Below are 21,414 nucleotides of genomic sequence, written 5' to 3' on the forward strand. Positions count from 1 at the left end.
CACACACACACACACACACACACACACACACACACACACACACACACACAGAAAAACCCAAGTCTCCCAGCACTTTGGTCATAACTCAAGGGAGAAATGGAGAACTCCTTTGTTACTAGAAACCACTGCTTACAAGAAGCAGGTCCCCTTCTGATATGGTTGTTATCCCTTGTTTATGCAGTGTCATAGAGAGCAAGAGGTAACTGGTTTATCACCTCTGTTGCACCCCATTGTTTTGTCCAACAGAAATCATGGAAAGTACATAGAGAATAACTGAAGGCAGCTCAGTACTATACGTGCCAGTTTTAATATCTTTGTTTCATAAAGATGGTAAGAAAAAAAATGGCAAATCAGCTTTTTTCTCTGCAATCCCTTGACCTGTCTTCACATAGTATATGTATTTGAAATGCCCACTATACCTATAGATTATCTAATTGACAACCATTCCACATTCTGAAAAGGAATTTTTCAGCAACATGGTTATCAAACAGATTTCAAAAGAAATAATTCAGTTATTGATATTATTAATCAAAATAGATAGTAAGAGAAATAAACCAGATTTCAGCTATAGAATATAAGTCACTGCCAAACAATGCTAATGTGGATCATGTGGGTTAACAATACGGAAGCTGAAGGAACTGGCAGAGGCTTCTGAAAACTTTGTTCCTTTCTCATGGCCAGCATGTAAAACTCAAAATTAACCATAGGTACACAACTACTGATTGCCTAGGGAAAGGAAGTGAGCTCAATTTGCACAGTCTTGGGCAGGTAACCATTCTCTGCATTGTAGAAAGTATGAAAGGTAGACATGATTTTCTTATGTTAACCAGTGAAACTGATCTTATTGAGGTCCCCAATGACTACCATGTTCCTAAAACCAAGATGAATAATGGCCGTCCAAAAATACCAAGTCCTAATACCTGTAACATGCTAAGTGCTACCTTATTTGGAAAAAGAATCTTTGCAGATTAATTAAATTAAGGAATTGAAATAAGGAAATTACCCTGGATTATCCAGGTAGGCCCTAAGTGCCATTATAAGTGTCCCTATAAAAGAGGCAAAGTGAGTTTTGAGAGAACAGACAGAAAGTGATGTGAAGACAGAAACAGAAAATAAGAGTGACACAGCCACAGCCCAGGAATGCCAGAGAACCAGGAGAAGCTGGAAGATGGATCTCTTAGAGACCCCAGAGAGAGGCTAGCCCTGCTGTATTTTGTATAGAATTCTAACCTTCCAATTGTGAGAGAATAAATTTCTGTTGTTTTCAAGCCATCAAATTTGTTATAGCATCCTCAGAAAACTAATATGCAAGGTTTATGTCTCTGATATCATCTTACTCTGCCTCTTAGCAGTATTCAACCCAGATAACTACCCTTGAAACTCTTCCTTTTACCTTCTTTTCACTCTGGTCCTAAATCAAAACTAAACCCACCCACCACCCACTATTCCTCTCACCTAACCACCCCGTCTTAGCCACTTCTGCTGGCTTCCTCCTCCACTGCAAGACTGGAGGTCCCAGGACTCAGTCCTCAATCCTCTACTTCTCCCTTAGTGATTACATACCTTAAATACTAAATCTATACATCAAAGACCAGCAAGGCTTAACCTTCAGCCAAAACACCTTCACCTTGCTCCAAACTCATACATCTGACTATCTGACCTCTCAACATTCTACTCAACTTATCATTTCAAATTAGAGCTCTCAATATTCTCTTCAAATTTGCCATCCAATCTTCTCTACCTTATAAATGGCAACATTATCTTTTCAGTTGCTCAAGCCAAAATCCTAGGAACCATTTCTGATTCCCTTCTTTCCTGCATACAAAATAAAGGCATATCGTGTTTTATTGCATTTCACTTCACTGCACTTCACAGACATTGTGTTTTGTTGTGTTTTGTTTTGTTTTTTACAAATTGAGGGTTTGTGGCAACTCTGTATGAAGCAAGTCTAACATCATTTTTCCAACAGCATGTGCTTACTTTGTGTCTCTGTATCACATTTTAATTAAGACACGTACATTGTTTTTTTAGACATATGCTATTGCACACTTAAACTACAGAGGAGTAAAAATAAAACTTTTAGATGCACTGGGAAACAAAATATTCATGTGACTCGCTTTATTGTGATATATGCTTTACCACAGTGGTCTGGAACCAAACCCATAATATCTCCAAGGTATGCCTCTACTTAGCAGGATCCAGTAGCCCTACTTCCAAATTATTTAGACCTCAAATTTACCCACTTTCTCCCTCTCCACCTCTTCCATTCTGACCACAATTAACTCTCACCTAGACCAATGTGAATGACTTTTAACTGTTGTTCTCCCCACACTCACTCCTGATCCCTTACCATGATTTTCCACACAGCAACCACAATCTTTAAAAAAAATAAAAATTAAAAAAAAAAAAACATTTCATGCTCTTTCTTGCTTAATGTCATCCAACAATTTCCTATTGCATTTAGTATAAAATTCAAACTTCTTACCAAAGCCTCAAAGCACACTTGCGATCTGGCTCTGCCAATGTCCCCTCTTCATCTCTTACCATTTTGCCTCTCTCACCACATTCCAATCACAGTGGCCTTTCTTCTGCTCCCAGAATATGTTGTAGAGCTCTTCCATGCTGTTCCCTCTATCTCCAAACCACAGTTAAGACTGAATCTTTGTCACTCAGGTGCTGGATCAAACCTCCTCAACAGGCTATCCCCTAACCATCCAATTTAAATCAGTACTTTTCCTATTTTAATTTCTTCACAATACATCATTCTCTGTTTTCTCACATGTATAACAGTTACCTCCCATCACTAGAAGGTAACTGTCATAAGAGCAAAGACCTTCTGGTCATTCTTGTTTGGTGCTTATTAAGCACCAAATAAGTATTTGTTTAATGAAGAAATGAATCCTCTCTTAGAGTCATGAACCACGAAAAATCTAAACAGGTTTTCAAAATATATTTTGTAAAGGTCATTCAAATGCCACCTAGAGGACAGGACATTTCAGCTTGACACCTCTTAGGAGCTCTGTCATACTGTACCACCTACAACTGAAGACAATGCCATCCTGGATACCTGGACATGCACTGTCACTCAGAAGATAACAGGTAGTAGAAAACTGTCAGAAGTTTCTTTCCAATGGGATGGAATTAGGAAAAATTTAAATTTTTTTCTTCATTTACTATTTTCTGATTTTGAAAATACATGTTCCTCATATAGAATTTAGAAAAATAAAAGCAGCACTTAAGCAAAAACTAGACCATTTATAGTCTTACCTCCCCCAAATAAGAATTGTTAACATTTTGAAATTCTTCCTTCTCATGAATAGATATACATAATTAAGAATTTATTATATTTAACTGCATTGGTAAAGTTGTATGATAGGTTCACAAGTGTTCATTCTATATGCCTCATAACTTATACATTATGTATTTTCTTTTGTACATAGCCAATAGTTCCTAAATAAATGCAAAATAAAAATATATATATTTCCTATTTTTCACTTTACATTTAATGACATTTCCCATGACATTAAATAGTCTTCAAAAACACTTTTGTTTCTCTGTGATAGTCCATTACACATAATATTATAGTCACTTTTACTATCAGTCTTTTTCCTAGGATTTTTCTATTATAAATAATGCTATTATGAGCATATCGGGACATAAATATTTGTTCATAAATCTTTTTCTAAATGACTTTCTTTAAACCTAACTCTGAGAAGGGGAATTGCTACATGTTTTTGTAAATATTGGTTAAGAACTTCCAAATTACTTTCCAGATAAGTTCTACCAGGGTACAACTCTCACCAGAGGCATCTGAAAGTACTTTCTTCAATACAGCCTCACCAACAATGAGTATTTTATGACTTTTAAATCTGTGGTTGATGGGGGAAAAAGTTATTTTGCTTTAATTATGTGTTGCATCCTGGCTAATTCTAAAAACTTCTTATTTATAATATATTACTGACTACAAATCATCTCCCTCCCCCACCCAGGGAAAGTGGATGAACATATATACCACCCACCCCACACAAACACAGAAGCCAAGCCCCAAAAACCATTTTAATACTAATATGAAATACAACCCACCCCTGTCACCATATCAATGCTCCTCAACATTTTTTTCCCTACAATGAGGAAGAGCCTGGGACATAAGAAAAAGAAGAGGAGAACAAAGAAAACCAATACACAAATATGACAAGCCCTTCCAGTCTAATGGTTCCTAAAACTTCTCTAGGTTAGGCAAGGATCATAAAACCAAGAAATCTATTCTTAAAGAGGGAACCAATCTGTAAAAAGAGACTACTCACAGTTTCTAAATCAAGCTCCTTTACTAACTGTCCTAGTTGGCTAATGCTGCAGAATGCAAAACACCAGAGATGGACAGGCTTTTATAAAACGGGGGTTTATTTCACTACACAGTTACAGTCTTAAGGCCACAAAGCATCCAAGGAAACACCTCAGCAATCGGGTACCTTCACCGGAGGATGGCCAGTGATGTCCGGAAAACCTGTTAGCTAGGAAGGCAGCTGGCGTCTGCTCCAAAGCTCCGGCCTCAAAACGGCTTTCTCCCAGGACGTTCCTTTCTAGCAAGCTTGCTTCTCTTCAAAACATCACTCCCAGCTGCACTCAGTTAGTCTCCTCTCTCTGAGTCAGCTCATTTATATAGCTCCACTGATAAGGGCCCACCCTGAATGGGCAGGGCCACGCCTCCATGAGAACATCTCATCAGAATCATCTCCCACAGCTGGGTGGGGCACATTCGAAGCAAATCCAACCAGCACCAAAAACGTCTGCCCCACACAAGACCACAAAGATAATGGCATTTGGGGAACACAATACATTCAAACTGGCACACTAACCTAGAGGAAAAAAAGAGAAGGAAGAAAGAGAGGGAGGGACGGAGGAAGGGGAAACGACATGCTTCCTCCACTGTAAAAATAATCACAGTTGCCTTAAAGGTAAGATTAAGGCAATTTACTTAGATAAGCTAAGTAACAATCTGCCTGCCACCATTTACCCTTAAAACCAGGAAGTTTAACTTCTACAACAGCTAGGAAGCAACAAATAGTTCTACTAAATCATCACTCCCTGCTCACCCCAGGCAAACAAGAAAAAGGCCAGTTCAAATGCATTACATGCCAGATGGCAATGACAAAGGAAGCATTCAACAATACATCCAGCCTGTCTGAACAGTTACACATCACTCTAAATCATTGAGACAATGTCTTAATGTTTTCTTTTTAAGGAAATATTACAAAGGAAAAGATGGAGCTTTTAATAAAGATTATTTTCTAGAACGAAGTAACACGGGTTGCGCTCACTTTTTAAAATAACTTCAATGTAACGATTTAGATTCAGGTGAGGTATTTGAATTACTAGTGTCTTAACATTTTATAACCAAACTTAAGGACAGCCAAGGACACAGTATATATCTCTGATTTTCTTGTTTTAAGTCCCTGAACTAAAAAGACACACAGACGTAAAAAGTCACATTATCAACTGAGGCCCTGTACACATTAGTAAAAGCTTAGGCCAGCTCTATCTAACAATTAAAAAGAAGATGAGGCATGGTCATCTGTAAATCTGTCAAAAGAAGGAAAACAAAAATCAAAAGGTCAAAGGCCTTGTAGAAAACAAGAGAAAAAAAAAAATAACTGAATTATAATGTCAAATAGCTTTTCCACATGTGAAACTTGACACACTGTATATACAGTGGTTGCAGCTGTCTTACCATATATGCCCAAATACAAGTGGGGAATTACTTCCCCAAAATTATCCTTCAGAAAGAAGGAATTGCTTTACAATTGAAACTTTCATTTTGAGGTAGACGTCAATTATTTTACACTAAATATGAAAAAAAAAAAAGTGTCACAAACACTGAAAGTGAAAAATTCAATATCAAAAGAAGACGACAGTGTCAATGGAATCACTGTAAAGGAACATTTGTCTAATCAGTCTATCAAAGGTATTATTAGACAGTGAGCTCTTATCAATGGGCAGAAACACGGAGATCTAAAAGAAGCTCAAGCAGCACTAGTATTGGAAGCTCTGTCAAAATTTTTAACCAAAACAGGCTTTTTAAAAAAAGAGGAAAAATAAACAAAGATTTACCATTTAATTCTGAAGTATGATCTAGCAATTAAAAGAGATAGATGACACTGACAAAGGGCTTCTGAAGATCATTCAGAAATCACCATAAAAGACTTGGAATGGTAGAGACATTGCAAATGAAATCAAAATTGGTGCCAATTCTTCAAATGTTAAATGAATGAAAAATTGTGGCTTGGGATAAAATTTCCAGTAATAGCAACATTCACAGATTTTTAAAGTGCACAGCATTACACATCTCAAACAATGTGTAAGGAAGTGACTACAATGTCTTCTGAAAACCATGGCCAATAACAGAGAAGTTAAAAGCAACTAATAAAAACCCAAGCTAACTTCAAACTCAATGGTGAGAAACTGACGCTTTCCCTCTAAGATCAGGAACAAGACAAGGATGACCATTGTCACCACTGCTATTAAACATGGGGCTAGAAGTACTAACTAAAGCAATAAGGCAAAACAAAGAAATAAAAGGCATCCAATTTAGAAAGACAGAAATAAAACTTTCATCTCTTGCAGATGACATGATCCTGTACTTAGAAAATCCAGAATAAATGACAGCAAAGCTATTTAAGCTAATAAGCAAGTTCTGGGACCCAAGATTAACATGTAAAAATCAATAATGTTTCTATTCAATAGTAATGAGCAATCTGAAGAGGAAATCAAGAAATAAAAAATGTTTACAATAGCACCTAAAAGAATCAAATATCTAAGAATAAACCTAACCAAGGTTGTAAAAGACTTGTACACAGAAAACTACAAAACACTCCTAAAAGAAATCAAAGAAGACTTGAATAAACGGAAAGACATCTGTGTTCATGGATTCTAAATGTCATTAAGATGTCAACTCTACCCAAATTGACCTACAGATTCAATGTAATACCAATAAAAATTTCAACAGACTACTTGGCAGAAATGGAGATGCTAATGATCAATTTTCTTTGGAAAGGTAATGGGCCTTGAATAGCCAAAAACATCTTGAAAAAGAAGAATGAAGTGTGAGGTAACATGCTTCCTGACTTCAAAAGCATATTATAAAGCGGAAGTGCTCAAAAGTATGTGGTCAAAACTGGCATAAAGATAGGCATATTGATAGATGGCATCAAACTGACAGAAACAGACCCTCAGATCCACAATCAGTTGATTTCTCATAAGGCTTTCAAGTCCATTCAACTGAGGCAGAACAGTCTTTTCAATAAACGGTGTTGAGAGAACTGTATATCCATAACCAAAAGAATGAAAGAAGACCCCTATCTCACATCTTATTCAGAAATTAACTGGAAATGGATCAAAGGCACAAATACAAGATCCAGTATCATAAAACTCCTAGAAGAAAATGTAGGGAAACATCTTCAAGATCCAGTAATGGGCAGTAGTTTCTTAGACTTTACATCCAAGACACAAGCAACGAAAGAAAAAATAGATAAACTGGAAATCCTCAAAATTAAATACTTCTGTGCTACAAAGGACTCTGTCAAAAGGGTGAAAAGGCAGTCAACTGAAGGGAGAAAATATCTGGAAACCATGTATCTGGTAAGGGTTTGATATCCAGTACGTATAAAGAAATCCTACAACTCAACAATCAAAAGACAACCTAGATGCCAGTGTATGGCCCCATCCAGATGGCAGAATAGGAGAGGCTTCTCCTGTGTGGAAGAACTAGAGAAAAGGCAGACAACGACCGGGACAGTGGTTCCAGGGTACAAGAAGCCAGAGAAGGACCTCTACAATATATAGTGAGGGCTTGGATGAAACAGTGGAGAAATTAAGTCTGAATGGACGTGGTGAGTTTATTCAACTGGGACCGCTGCTGATGCTGGCAACTGCAAACTGGCTGGCCAAGCAGGGGAGGGAGGAGCTGTCCACTCCCAAACACCCATCTCAGCAATTAGCTGGGAAGATAATCTTTCTCAGCCTTGTGGCCTGGCGCTCCCATGACAGAAGTCAGGAACCAAGGGACCTGTACTGGCTGTACACAGAAAACTTGGTGCATTTACTCTTCCTCGGGATATACCCAGAAGATCTGAAAGCAGGGAAACGAATAGACATTTGCACATAGATGTTCACAGCAGCAATATTCACAATTGCCACAAGATGGAAACAACCCAAGTGTCCATCAACTGCTGAATGGATAAACAAAATGTCGTGTATATATATATAGGATGGAATATTATTCAGCAGTGAGATGGACTGCTGAAGCATGCAACAGGGATGAACCTTGAGGACACTATGTTAAGTGAAATATGTCAGACACAAAAGGACAAATACTTTATGATCTTAACTGATATGAATTAATTATAATATGTAAATTCACAGACATAAAATATAGAATATAGGTTAGCAGGATATAGAATGAGGATAAGGATTGGGAAGTGGTTGCATAATATCTGCAGAATGTTTAACTAGGGTGAACTTACACATTTGAAATGGACAGAGGTGACTGTAACATGTTATTTTGGGAATAATTAATAGTGTTGAATGGTGTGTGAGTGTGGCAGAAAGGAGAAGTTTAAAGTCATGTATGTCTCCAGAAGGAAAGCTGGAAGTTAAAATACGGGAATCTCTAACACAGTGAATCTTGTGGTGGACAATTCCATGATTAACTATACAAACATAAAAGAGTTCTTTCATGTCCTAGAGCAGATGTACAACACTATCACAAGGAGTAATAATAGGGGAGTAAATGGGGGGAAAATGTACCTAATGCAAACTATGGACTATAGTTAACAGTAGTATTTTAATACTCTTTCATAAACAGTATTATTCCACACCAATAATATGGGTCAATAATAGGGGGAGTAGGTGGGACAAGATTTCCAGGGATGTTAAGTCTCCCTAGAAATATGAGACATGACTCCCAGGGATGAGCCTGGCCCTTGCACTGTAGGATTATTTTCCCAAAAAGGGAAATAAAATTGCAGGGGCTAAGAAATTTCAAATAGCATTGAGAATCATTCTAGATGTTATTCTTATGCAAATTTCAGTCAGATATTGCAAACTGCCACAGTATGCCAAGCCCCAAACAACAGTGTTCCTGAAAACTCTAAGAAAAAAATACCCTGAGGTCAGTCTTGCTCCTGCTTCTGTTTAGACCATGTGTACTAAAATTTCTCATCCAGTTTGGTTATTTTTTTTCAGAGTAGAAGCCTTTCACAACAAATTCTTCCTTGCTAGAAGCTACACTCCTGTTCCCTAGACTCAACCAGCCACCCTCAATAGATTAGTCAGAGACTTCTATGCTCTCACAAGTAGGGCCTGCAACCCAGTGAGAGCTTGAAGCAGCTACAAATGGCGGACCATCAGTCCAAATTCCCTTAAGATTAAGGGGAGCTAGAGCTCTTTAAGAGGAAGTTGAGGCAGGCTTGAAATTAGGGCATGGCCGACTGATAAGCCAAGGGCAAATTTCAAGAAGCAATCAGGCAGCAAGGAGAAAAATATCTCTGAGAAGAGCAGCAATAAACAGCAACTAGGAACAATGGAACCCATGTGAGCCAGTCATCTATGATCCAGCAACAACAAAGGAGGGAGAAGGGTGGGCCAACAGACCCCACTGAGTAAGTCATCTAAGATCAAGCATCAAGTAAGGAGGAGAATGGGGAGAGTCATAAAATAGTTAATAAAAATTACAAAATTAAAAAAAATCTATAAAAGCAGATTGTCCCACAGTGCCAGGGCCTCTTGCCTCTTGCCTCTATCTTCTTGTGGGGATGCCCACGTGTTCTTTCACATCATGCATACTGCACTTAATGAACTTTCTGTCTGCTTACTAGAAAAAAATAATAATAATAATAATGGGGGGATAAGGAGTATAGGAGGATTAGGGTTTTCTTTTTATTTCTTTAATGGAGTAATGAGAATGTTCTAAATTTGACTGGGGGATGTATGCACAACTATGTGATGATACTGTGAGCCAGTGACTGTATGTACTCATCACATGGTTTATATAGCATGTGAATATATATGAATAAAATACATTTTTTTAAGAATGTAAGTTCCAAAGACATTGATACCTGATAAGATGTATAGGAAGCTGAATAAATCTGTTTGATAAAATGAGTGTGGAAAAGTAATATTTCTGAATTTATATTAGAAATTTATACAAATAAACATTTCTAATAATCAGTGATCTTAACCATGCATGTGTGGTTACTGTTGGGAGAAAATGGATGAAGGATATTCAAGAGCTCTCTGTATTATTTTCTTCACACAACCACAAGTGAATCTACAGTTATCTTAAAATAAAAAGATTTTTTTTAAATATGCATGTGCATTTAATTAGACATTTGACAATTTTATCTACACTCCTACATGTCTATATTTAAGTTGACAAAAACACCTTTCTTTTCCTTATTTAGAGATGGAGAATTGCCTGCTTTCTACAACTACTCAGATGCAAATATGTATGATATTTTAGGAAATTCAAACTATACATTAGACTGATGCTCAGCCAAATTCACTTTAGGAGTAGAGAAAATACAGGAAAAATAAAAGACTAGGTTCACTGTTTTCTACCTACCTAGAGAAATTTTATACAAGTTAATAATTAAATGATTATTAAATTTCTCATAAATTTCCCATTCTTTTTTTAAAAATATTTTTTTCAGAATTCTACATCAATGTAGGGCACTTTCTGGGGTGACGAAAATGTTCTACATCTGATCTGGGTAAAAATTACATAGGGTGTACCTTTGTCAAAATTTATTAAGTTATACACTGAAATTCATGTGTTTTACTATATGTAAATTATACCTCAATAAAGCAATGTTGGAATAAAAAACAAATTTTTAAAATTCCATACTACAATAAGTATTACCATTGGTCCATTAAAAAGTCATTGTCCTTTTCCCAGGAAAGCAACACACAGAAGATTCACCAACCATTTGGTACCATAAGAAAAGCCCAAAAACTAAACTCAGAACAAATAAGTTTCATGGAGAGACCACTGAGACATTACATGTCCTAACTTTACTCCTGGCTATCATGCTGCTGTTACAAAGGGGTAGGGGTAAAGGGATACTACCATTTATGGAAGTCAGTTTTTTTCACCAAATAGTGATCAAAATAATTAAATGGCTATGAAACCTCTGTAATGGGTTAACAATTCTTCTAAAGAACCACTTCTACTAAGGCAAAATACTGAGCTTTGCATTTTACACCATTTTTGCAACCATCATTACATACAAAATGTTGAGGAATTACATATGCACCTATCGAAAAAGTAGGAAATATTTCTGCTTCATCCTGGTAAAGTGTACATTCATCTCTTTTCATTATTAAGAATTTAGGCTTCCAGGCAGATGCATTCACTTATCCATATTTATGGAAAATCAGATGGAATATAGGATAATTTTAATGAAAGATGATAAGTAAACCTAGGGTATATCACTAGATCTTTCTTCATCAGAAATGACTCACGAAACTGGGAAATGATAGTTACTAAAGTTCAAGCTACAAGATTAACAGGCAAGCAAGGACAGCTATATGATTAGAAAGAAAATCACAAGGTACTTAATGATAGCTGGAAAACAGCCAAGAAAAAATAAAAGTACAAGATGCAACCTGTCTGTCAGGGATTGATTTAGGTGATGAATGTACAACTATGTAATGGTACTGTGAACAATCGAATGTACGATTTGTTTTGTATGACTGCATAGTATGTGAATGTATCTCAATAAAATGAAGATAAAAAAAAAAAAGGATGCAACCTGTCAGTTCTTGACACTCAGTTAAGATGCAAGTACCAACAAAACATCTACAAATCATGTAGGAGGTGTGGCAGCCCAGAGCCCCTTCAGGAAAGTAAACACTCCTCCCCCCGGGGGGATGAATGTTACAAAAGAATTGATTATATCTTAGTTTTAAACACTAATCTTAGTAAAACATCAGGTTTTATGCCCTTTTAATGATTATTCTAGAGATCTGTTTTCCTCATACTATACAGAATGTCTTTATCCTAAAACCACAAATTACTGCTCCCCAACACCACCCCACAATCCTATTCCTCACAGAGTACTAAACATCCAGATTGGCTACCACCAGAGAACCTGTTCTTAAGTCCCAAAAATCAATGTCTACTTCTGTGCCTGGTGTTAGATTCCAGAATAAGAAACTAACATGTAGAAGGAGTTTCTAACCCAAGGGCCCCGCAGCTTATCTCACAGAAAACAGGTGTCCCATATATTAAAGAATGAAGGCTGTTCAAAGCTGTTCAAGGCTGTTCCAGCCACAGTGGCCCCTCAAAGGGGGGTAAGGCAAGGTCAGATATGTCTATAAGATGAAAAACCAAAAAGGCCTCCTCTCCCTAGTTAGATAACGCAGCCGCTTTCCTAAAAAGAATATTGTCTCCGAACTCTACCAACCAATTAGCCCAAAACTAGATACACACTTACCCAATCGAGGCACAGAACATCACAGCAGATACCCTACCCAACGTGGGTTCCTTTTTTTCGTTAAAAAATGCTGCTCTCAGATAGAGAGCTGGAGCCATTTCTCTTTTCTTTCTTTTCTGCTGGCTCCCACCTGCTTTCTCTTCCTCTAATAAACCTTAAACTCTCTACTTAAACCATGACTCGCCGCATTGTATGGATTCTTGAACGGCTCCAGACCTATCATCTGGCATGTTTTTTGGACTCATAACAGCCCCAGCCTGTGCTCAGCACAAACTCGATATGGGCCCGAACAGAAGGAGAAGCCAATATCTAGTAAGATACAAAAACAAGAAAAATAAAGATGTGCAGGTAAAGTTACTGGAGAAGCCAATATCTAGCAAGATACAAATACAAGAAAAATAAAGATGTGCAGGTAAAGTTACTGATATTAAAAAACAAACATTGTTTGGCCCCACCTTCATCAAGACTGCAGAGTGAGAAGCTGATCAAGACAGGAGAGAAGCTTCAGGGTTCCTTCCCGCCATAGAGGCTTTGAAAAAAAGAAACAAGAACTAGCAGGAATTATCTTTCTCAAGGTTATAGAAAACAATCAAAGGATTGCAGCAACAAGGCTAGTATTGAAACAAATACAAAAAGCCACATAACAGAACCATGGTCTACCAGTGACATCATCAACATGGTGACGTAAACAGCTACTGAAAACCTCTCCCCAGAGATTCAGCAAAAAAAAAAAAAGAGGACAATTCGCACTTGTTCAAAACTCTGGAGGAAGGGATAAACTGAGAAGGATCCCACAAATGGTGAATCAAAGAAAGAGAAAAACATCAGGTAGGAAACTTTTGTTGCAAACTGGATGGTACACTCCCCTCCCTCTCAATGAGTCCCACCCAGCCTGGTCAAAGAGGCAGCAGCAGGATCCCTCCCACTTCCCACCAGGCACACAGACTATAAAATCTCTCAAAGCCATGAGACAGATCCCCAGCCATATCCAGACTCTAAGACACCAGCCCACAGAGACCCATGGAGAAACCTGAGCAACAAGGAACAGCAAAATACAAAAGGGCAGTAAGGAAAAGCTTTCAAAATGGAGGTATCAGGGAAGGGACTACAAAATCTTCCCTAAAAGCAGAAAAGAGCCAGGCAGAAACTATCCAAATCAACTGACCCAGGGGACAGGGGAAGACATTTCAAGGCCCAGATCAGTAAGGTATGAAGAGTCGGAGAAAACGTGGACAGAGACTGTGTGCATCTGGGTGCCACAAACCCACCCATGAGGGAAATAACAGCGGGAGGCCCAATCCTTGCCTGGTGGACAGCTGCAGACTGGGGCACTGAGGGAATCCTCCACTGCAAGTAAAGTGAGGGGCACAACCCCACACTGAACAAGATTTTGGCCTGCGAAGTGAAGGCACAAGAACCCCTGCCCAGACAGACGGGGCAAGAGCTCCAGGAGGTACACATCTTCTCAGGACAACTGAATCACAAAGCAGAGCCACCTGCTGGGCAGGCCAGAGAGCGCAGGGGAACTGCAGAACTTTTCTGAGCCTCTCCAGACCCTATCCCAGGCCCACTGGAGATGGTCTACATACACCCCTGCAGGGGTAACTGGCCCTGCAGTGGCTGAGAAATATGGACACCACAACTATCAAAGCAGTGCACTAATACAAACCCCAACAACTACTAAACCCAAGTCAAGAAAGAGAAATCATTCTTCAGAATAGAGCATCAAGATAATAAGATTACCAAATAACAGCAAAAAACCACAAGGCATACTGCAATCAAGAAGAAATGGCCCAGTCAAAGGAACAAATCAAAATGTCAGAAAAGATACAGAATCTGGAACAACTAATCAAAGATGTGCAAAAATTTCTCATTAATCAAGTCAAGTAAATGAAGGAAAATATACAAAAAGAAATAAAGGATATTAAGATGACACTAGAAGAGCATAAAAGAGAATTTGAAAGGATAAACAGAAAAATAACAGATGATGGAAATAAAAGACACTGTACATAAACTTAAAAATATACTGGAAACACACAATAGCAGATTTGAAGAATCAGGAGAAAGAATCAGCTAGCTAGAAGACAGATCAACCAAGTCTGAAGAGATAAAACAACAAATGGACAAAAAAGAGAAAACTTTGAGCAGTGTCTCAGGGAAGTGATTGACAACACCAAGTGCACAAATATATGCATCATCAGTGTCCCAGAAGTAGAAGGGAAAAGGGCCAGGAAAAATATTCAAAGAAATAACTGCTAACAATTTCCCTTAAAAAAAAAAACATAAATATGAAAATTCAAGATCAATGTATACTAAACAGAATAAATCTGAATAGACCTACTACAAGAATCATGGTAATCAGACAGTCAAATGCCAAAGAGAAGGAGAAAATTCAGAACGCAGCAAGAGAAAAGTGACTCACCACACACAAAGGAAGCCAAATAAGACTAAGTGCTAATTTCTCATCAAACACCATGGAGGAGAGAAGGCAGTAGTATGATATATTTAAGATACTGAAAGAGAAAAACTGCCAAAAAAGAACTCTCTAGCCAGCAAAACCTGATATGGAAAACATCCTCCTCCTGAGATCTGGGCCTTGTCTGGACTGGGAAAATCTGATTGGAGTTGATCATTTCTGGGGAGAGCCCCTTACAGAAAGGTTACATAGAGGCAAGGCAAGAACCAGAAAAACAAGAGCTGAAAAAACCTGGTCAACTGAACAAAAGCTATGTTAGAGGTCTAGAATAAGTTGAACTGAATACCAAACAACAGATAGAGAAAAAAGCCAACCAATAAGACAACCCTACGTAAAAGAGTGAAAACAAGCTGCAGAATAAGCCAATAAAGAAAATCAGATGCCTAAACAGCTAAAAGTCACAAGCCATACTAGGAAACATGAAAATATGGGCGAGTCAAAGGAACAAACTAACACTTCAACTGAGATACAGGAGTTGAAACAACTAATGAAAGATGTTCAAACAATTCTTCCAAATCAAATCAAGAAACAAAGGAAAATGTGGGGGGAAAAAAGGTGAAGAACATAAAGACACTGAATGACCATAAAGAAGAAGTCATAAGCTTGAAAAAGCAAATGGCAGAACCCACAGGAATGAAAGGTACAACAGAAGAGATGAAAAATAAAATGGAGACATAAAATAGTAGATTCGAAGAGGGAGAAGAAAGGATCAGTGAACTACAAGACAGATACTCTGAAATCATATGCACAAAAGAACAGAAAAGAGAAAAATGGAAAAATACAAGCAGGGTCTTAGGGAACTGAATGAAAAGATGAAGTGCATGAATATACATGTTATGGGTGTCCCAGAAGGAGAAGAGAAGGGAAAAGGGGCAGAAAGAATAATAAAAGAAGTAATCACTGAAAATTTCCCAACTTTTATGAAAGACATAAAATTAAAGATTCAAGAAGTACAACGAGCGACAAACAGAATAGTTCTGAATAGACCAACTCCAAGACACTTACATACATTTTATTTCCATACATTTTATGGAAAATGTATGGGAAGTCTAGTTCATTTACTGTACAACAGGATACACATTTCTCCAAAGTGCTCATGATCATTCTCTAGGATAGACTCATGTTTGGTCACAAAGCAAGTCTCAACAAATTTAGAAATACTGATATTACACAAAACACTTTCTCAGATCATAATGGAGTGAAGCTGGAAAACAGTAACAGGCAGAAGATCAGAAAATTCACAAATATATAGAGGCTAAACAACACACTCTGTGTTTAACCCAGTGCATAGGGGACGAAATTACAAGAGAAATTAGTAAATATCTTGAGGCAACTGAAAATGAAAACACAAAATATCAAAACTTATGGGATGCAGCCAAGACAGTGCTGAGGGGGAAATTTATTGCCCTAAACACCTGCATTTTAAAAAGAAGAGCAAAAATCAAGGAATTAACAGCTCACCTGGAGGAGCTAGAGAGAAAACAGCAAACTGACCCCAGCGCAAACAAAAGGAAGGAAATAACAAAGACTAGAGCAGAAATAAATGAAATTGAGAACATGAAAACAATAGAGATAATCAACAGAAACAGAAGTTGGTTCTTGGAGAAAATAAAAAAAAATCAATGGACCCTGTTCTGGCTTTCAAAATTGCTTTCTCCCAGGACATTTCTCTCTAGGCATCCGGGGTGTTCTCTTAGTTTCTCCCAGGCAAACTCTGGGCTAGTCTCCAAAGTGTCAGCAAAAATCTGTTTTGAGCAGCTGTCTCCAAAATGTCTCTCAGCTGCTCTCCAAAATGTTACTTTCAGCTGCTCTGACGTCCTTCTGTTTGTGAGCTCTTTTACAGGACTCCAGTGATTAAATCAAGACCCACCCTGAACGGGCAGGGTCCATATCTCCTTGGAAATTATCAAATCAAACATTTCACTCACAGTTGATTGAGTCATCTCCATGGAAACACTCAATCAAAGGATTTCAACCTAATCAACACTGAAAGGTCACCCTCACAAGATGGCATTCAAGAACATGGTGTTGGGGATATAACACATCCAAACCGGCACAGTCCCTTAGCTAGGCTAACAACAACAACGACAACCAAAAAAAGTGATGGAAATAAATAAAATCAGAAATGGGAAAGGGGACATAATTACTGACCACACAGAAATAAAGGAGGTAATGACAGGATACTATGAGCAACCATATGCTAATAAACTAGACAACTCAGATAAAATGATCAACTTCCTCAAAAAGCATGAACAACTAACACTGACTTGAGAAGAAACAGACAACCTCAACAACCCAATCACAAGTATTGAGATTGAATCAGTCATCAAAAATTTCCAAAAAAGAAAAGTTCAGGACCAGATGCTTCACATGTAAATTCTAACAAGCAATCTAGAAAGAATTAGTACCAATCCTGCTCCAACTCTTCAAAAAAACTGAACAAGAGGGAAAGCTACCTAACTCATTCTATGAAGCCAACATCAGACTAATACAAATGTCAAAAAATGTTACTAAAAAAGAAAATTAGAGACCAACTCTTTAATGAATATAGATGCAAAAATCATCAACAAAATACTTGCAAATTAAATCCAGCAGCACATTGAGAGAATTATACACCACGACCATGTGGGACTTATTATGCAAGGCTGGTTCAACACAACAATTAATGTAATACACCACATCAATAAATCAAAGCAGAAAAATGACATGATTGATGCAGAAAAGGCATTTGACAAAATTCAACATCCTTTCTTGATGAAAACACTCAAAAGGATAGGAATAGAAGGGACCTTTCTGAATATGATAAAGGCAATATACAAAAAACTCACAGCTAACATCATACTCAATGGGGAAAGACTGAAAGCTTTCCCTCTAAGATCAGGAGCAAGACAGGGATGCCCACTGTCACCATTGTTATTCAACAATGAGCTGGAAGTTCTAGCTAAAGCAACAAGGCAAGAAAAGTAAATGGCATCTAAATTGGAGAGGAAGAAGTAAAACTTTCACTGTTAGCATATCACATGATCCTATATGTAGAAAGTACAGAAAATTCTACAGCAAAGCTACTACAGCTATTAAATGAAAGCAAAGTGTAAGGGTACAAGATTAACATGCAAAAATCATCAGTGTTCCCATACACCAGTAATGAGCAACATGAGGAGGAAATCAAGAAAAAAATACCATTAACCATAGCAATAAAAAGAATCAAGTATTTAGGAATAAATGTAACCAAGGCCACAAAAGACCTATACACAGACACTTTTCTCAAGAGGAAATACAAATGGCTAAAAAACATATGAAAAGATGCTCAACTTCCCTGGCTATGAGAGAAATGCAAGGCAAAGCCACAATGAGATATCATCTCACACCTATACCTACCAGAATGGCCACTATTTAAAAAAACAAACAAACAAAAATTACAAGTGCTGGAGAGGATGTGAGCGAAGAGGCTTATCCACGGTTGGTGGGAATGTAGAATGGTACAGCCACTCTGGAAGGCAGTGTGGCAATTCCTCAAGAATTACGTATAGAACTGCCATATGAGCCAGCAATTCCATTACTAGGTATATACTCAGAGCAACTGAAAGCTGAGACACAAACAGACATTTGTAAACCAATGTTTACAGCGGCATTATTCATGAATGACTGTTGGAATCAGCCAATTAGCCACCGACAGATGAGTGGATAAACAAACTGTGGTATATACATATGATGGAATATTATGCAGCAGTAAGACAGAATAAAGTCACAACATAGATGAACCTTGAGGACATTATGTTGAATGAAATTAGCCAGAAACAAATGGACAAATACTGTGTGGTCTCACTAATATGAACTAACATTAATAATCAAACTTTGAGAGTTAAAGCTAAGAACAGCGGTTATCAGGAGACAGAAAGAGGGTAGAGATTGGGCATTTGATGCTAAAGGGGTTAAGAATGTTCAACAGAATTGATTGTATAGATTCAGAAATGGATACACAATGAAGTGTGATGGTAACAATATTTTAAGTACACTGAACAAAGATTACTATGAGTAAAGTTGAAAGAGGAAGGCTAGGGACATGTATGACACCAGAAGGAAAGATAGAAAATAAAGACTGGGACTATATAACATAGTAAAATACAGAGTAGTCAATGATGGTGATGAAACATACAAATATAAAAATGTTTTTACATGTCAGAAAACAAATGAATGTCAACTTTGGAAGGTGTTAAAAATGGGACGGTATTGGTGAAAGAAACATAGTCAACGAACACCAGAGTCTACAGTTAACAGTAACATTGTAATATTCTTCCATTAATTCTAACAAAAGTAATATACCAATGCATAACAGGGGGATATAACGGAGGGATGTGGGAGTTTTGGCAGTGGTGTTGTCTGACCATTTTATTTGATTTTTTTTTCTATTTTATTTTATTTTCACTTTTTATTTTTTTAATTATTCTTATTTTAATTTTTGTTTTTGGAGTAATGAATGTGTTCAAAGACTGATGCATAACTATATGATGGTATGGTGAACAACTGATTGTACATCATGGATGACTGTATGCTATGTGAATATATCTCTATATAATTGCAGAGGAAAAAATAAACAGATACAAGTATTGGAGAAGAGGTGGAGAGAGGGATGTACCTATTCACTATTGGGGGAAAGTAGATGGTGTAGCCCATCTGGAGGGTAGCGTGGGTTCTAGAAGAAGCTAAGTATCACACTGCCATAAGATCCTGCAATCTCATTATTGAGTACAGACTTACAAGAACTGAGAGCAGAGATACGAATGGACATTTGCACACTGGTGTTTTTGGCAGGAGAATTCATGATTTGCAATGGATGGAGGTGGCCTAAGACTATATCAGCTGATGAAGAGAATGGTGAACTGTGGGGTATGCATACAATAGAACATAGTGCGATTGCGAGAAGGAATGGAAGTTGTGAAGGCATCCAACTAGGTGAACGGATCTTGAGGACACCATTTTGAGAGAAATAAGCAAGAAACAAAAAGACAAACAATTTGGCGGGGCAAGATGGCGGAGTGGTGAGGAGCAGAATTTCGTCTCTCCCCTAGAGCAGCTGGCAATTCCCAAGAACTATATGAAACAGTGTTTTCGGGGTCTCCAGTAACCAGTCACACATTGGACACAAGTATGGAATTGGAGGAAAAGCTGAGATCGCAGCGAACATTGTAAGTTCCCCGGACCAGGGGTCTGGCGCCCCTCCCCACCCAGACGTCACAGACTGTCTTGCCTGCCGGCTCACTGAAAGGGGGGGAAAAAAAAACAAAAAAACAGCAATGTGCTGAGGGCAAGAAGGGAGGCTCAACCCAGCCTCATCTGCAGAATTAATTAACAAATTAATTAACTAACTTTGGGAGCTTGGGGTGCTAAAGAAGGGCTGGGCTCCGAGAAGTGGGGGCACGTAAAAGCGGGCACCCATTCCCAGACTCCAAAAAAGCCATTTTTTTTTCCCCTACATTTTGTCCCTTCTGGCTTCTCACTGATCCCTTATCTTTTTGCATTTCAATAGCCCCCAGCAGGGGTGGAACTGAAGCCATTGGAGAGTAATTATCAGACAACAGCCCAAAGCATATCTTTAAATGCTCTATTCTGACACTGACAAAACTTCCAGGCTGGGGAAAGACTTTTAAAAAAGACTCTTTTTTTTTTTTTTTTTTTTCCTTTTTTCTTTTTCTTGATTTCTTTTTGGCATTTTTTTTTCTTTTAAATATAAAAGTAACATATGTGGTTATTTTCTATCAGAAAGCCCAGGTTGAGGTACTAGGCTGGGCTTGGGGGGAGACAGAGTACCCACAGTTCCGTATTCATTACTGAAGGTCTCCACCCCCGTCTTTAATTGGCAACTCAGGCTGACCAAGGAATCTACCTGGAGAGGCCCCAAAGAGGACAGAGGAGAAGGGAATAGTGCCCCTGAGAGACAACTGGAGTTCTAAGGATTGGGAGAGTAGAGGGAGGTCCAGCTCAACTGGCAGTCCTCCTTCTGGGAATTCAGACCCCAGGGGCTGGAATTCAGATTCCCGCTTCAGTCAGCCACGCTCCTGACAGGATCAGAGTCACCAGGAGAACTAAAGGCTCCATATCTCCTTACAGTGGTGGGGGAGCTGCGGGCTGGCCAGCACCACCTGCTGGACAGGAGAGGAAAAGCACCAATTCTAAAGGCCTCATAGGAGGGTCTCATTCTCAGGAAAACTCCATAACCTCCCAGTGAGACCTGGGCCTCACTACACTGGGAAAATCTGACTAGGGTCAACCATATCTGAGGAGACCCATTCACAAAAAGGTTACATAGAGGCAGAGCAAGAAACAGAAAAAACAAGAGGGGAAAAATTCTGATCAACTAAATAGAACCTAACTTAGAGGTCTAGAATAAGTTGAACTGAATAACAGAGGCCAGAGAACAAAGCCAACCAACAAGAAAACCACTAGGTA

General features: G+C 38.2%; 1 protein-coding gene across 5 annotated transcripts in view; it reads right to left on the reverse strand.

Annotated features, from left to right (window-relative positions):
* ZFAND3 (zinc finger AN1-type containing 3) overlaps positions 1-21,414 on the reverse strand; it is a 448,733-nt gene that overhangs the window by 283,932 nt on the left and 143,387 nt on the right. Inside the window, exon 1 of one of the 5 annotated variants that reach the window (XM_037843179.1) lies at positions 4,470-4,484. The exons of the other annotated variants lie outside the window; for them this stretch is intronic. The gene's annotated coding sequence lies outside the window, so the exon portion shown is untranslated. Of the gene's footprint in view, positions 1-4,469; positions 4,485-21,414 lie in introns of those variants that run through there. 5 annotated transcript variants of the gene reach the window in all.

The sequence above is a fragment of the Choloepus didactylus genome, chromosome 7 (assembly GCF_015220235.1).
Source record: "Choloepus didactylus isolate mChoDid1 chromosome 7, mChoDid1.pri, whole genome shotgun sequence".
Classification (NCBI taxonomy): domain Eukaryota; kingdom Metazoa; phylum Chordata; class Mammalia; order Pilosa; family Megalonychidae; genus Choloepus; species Choloepus didactylus.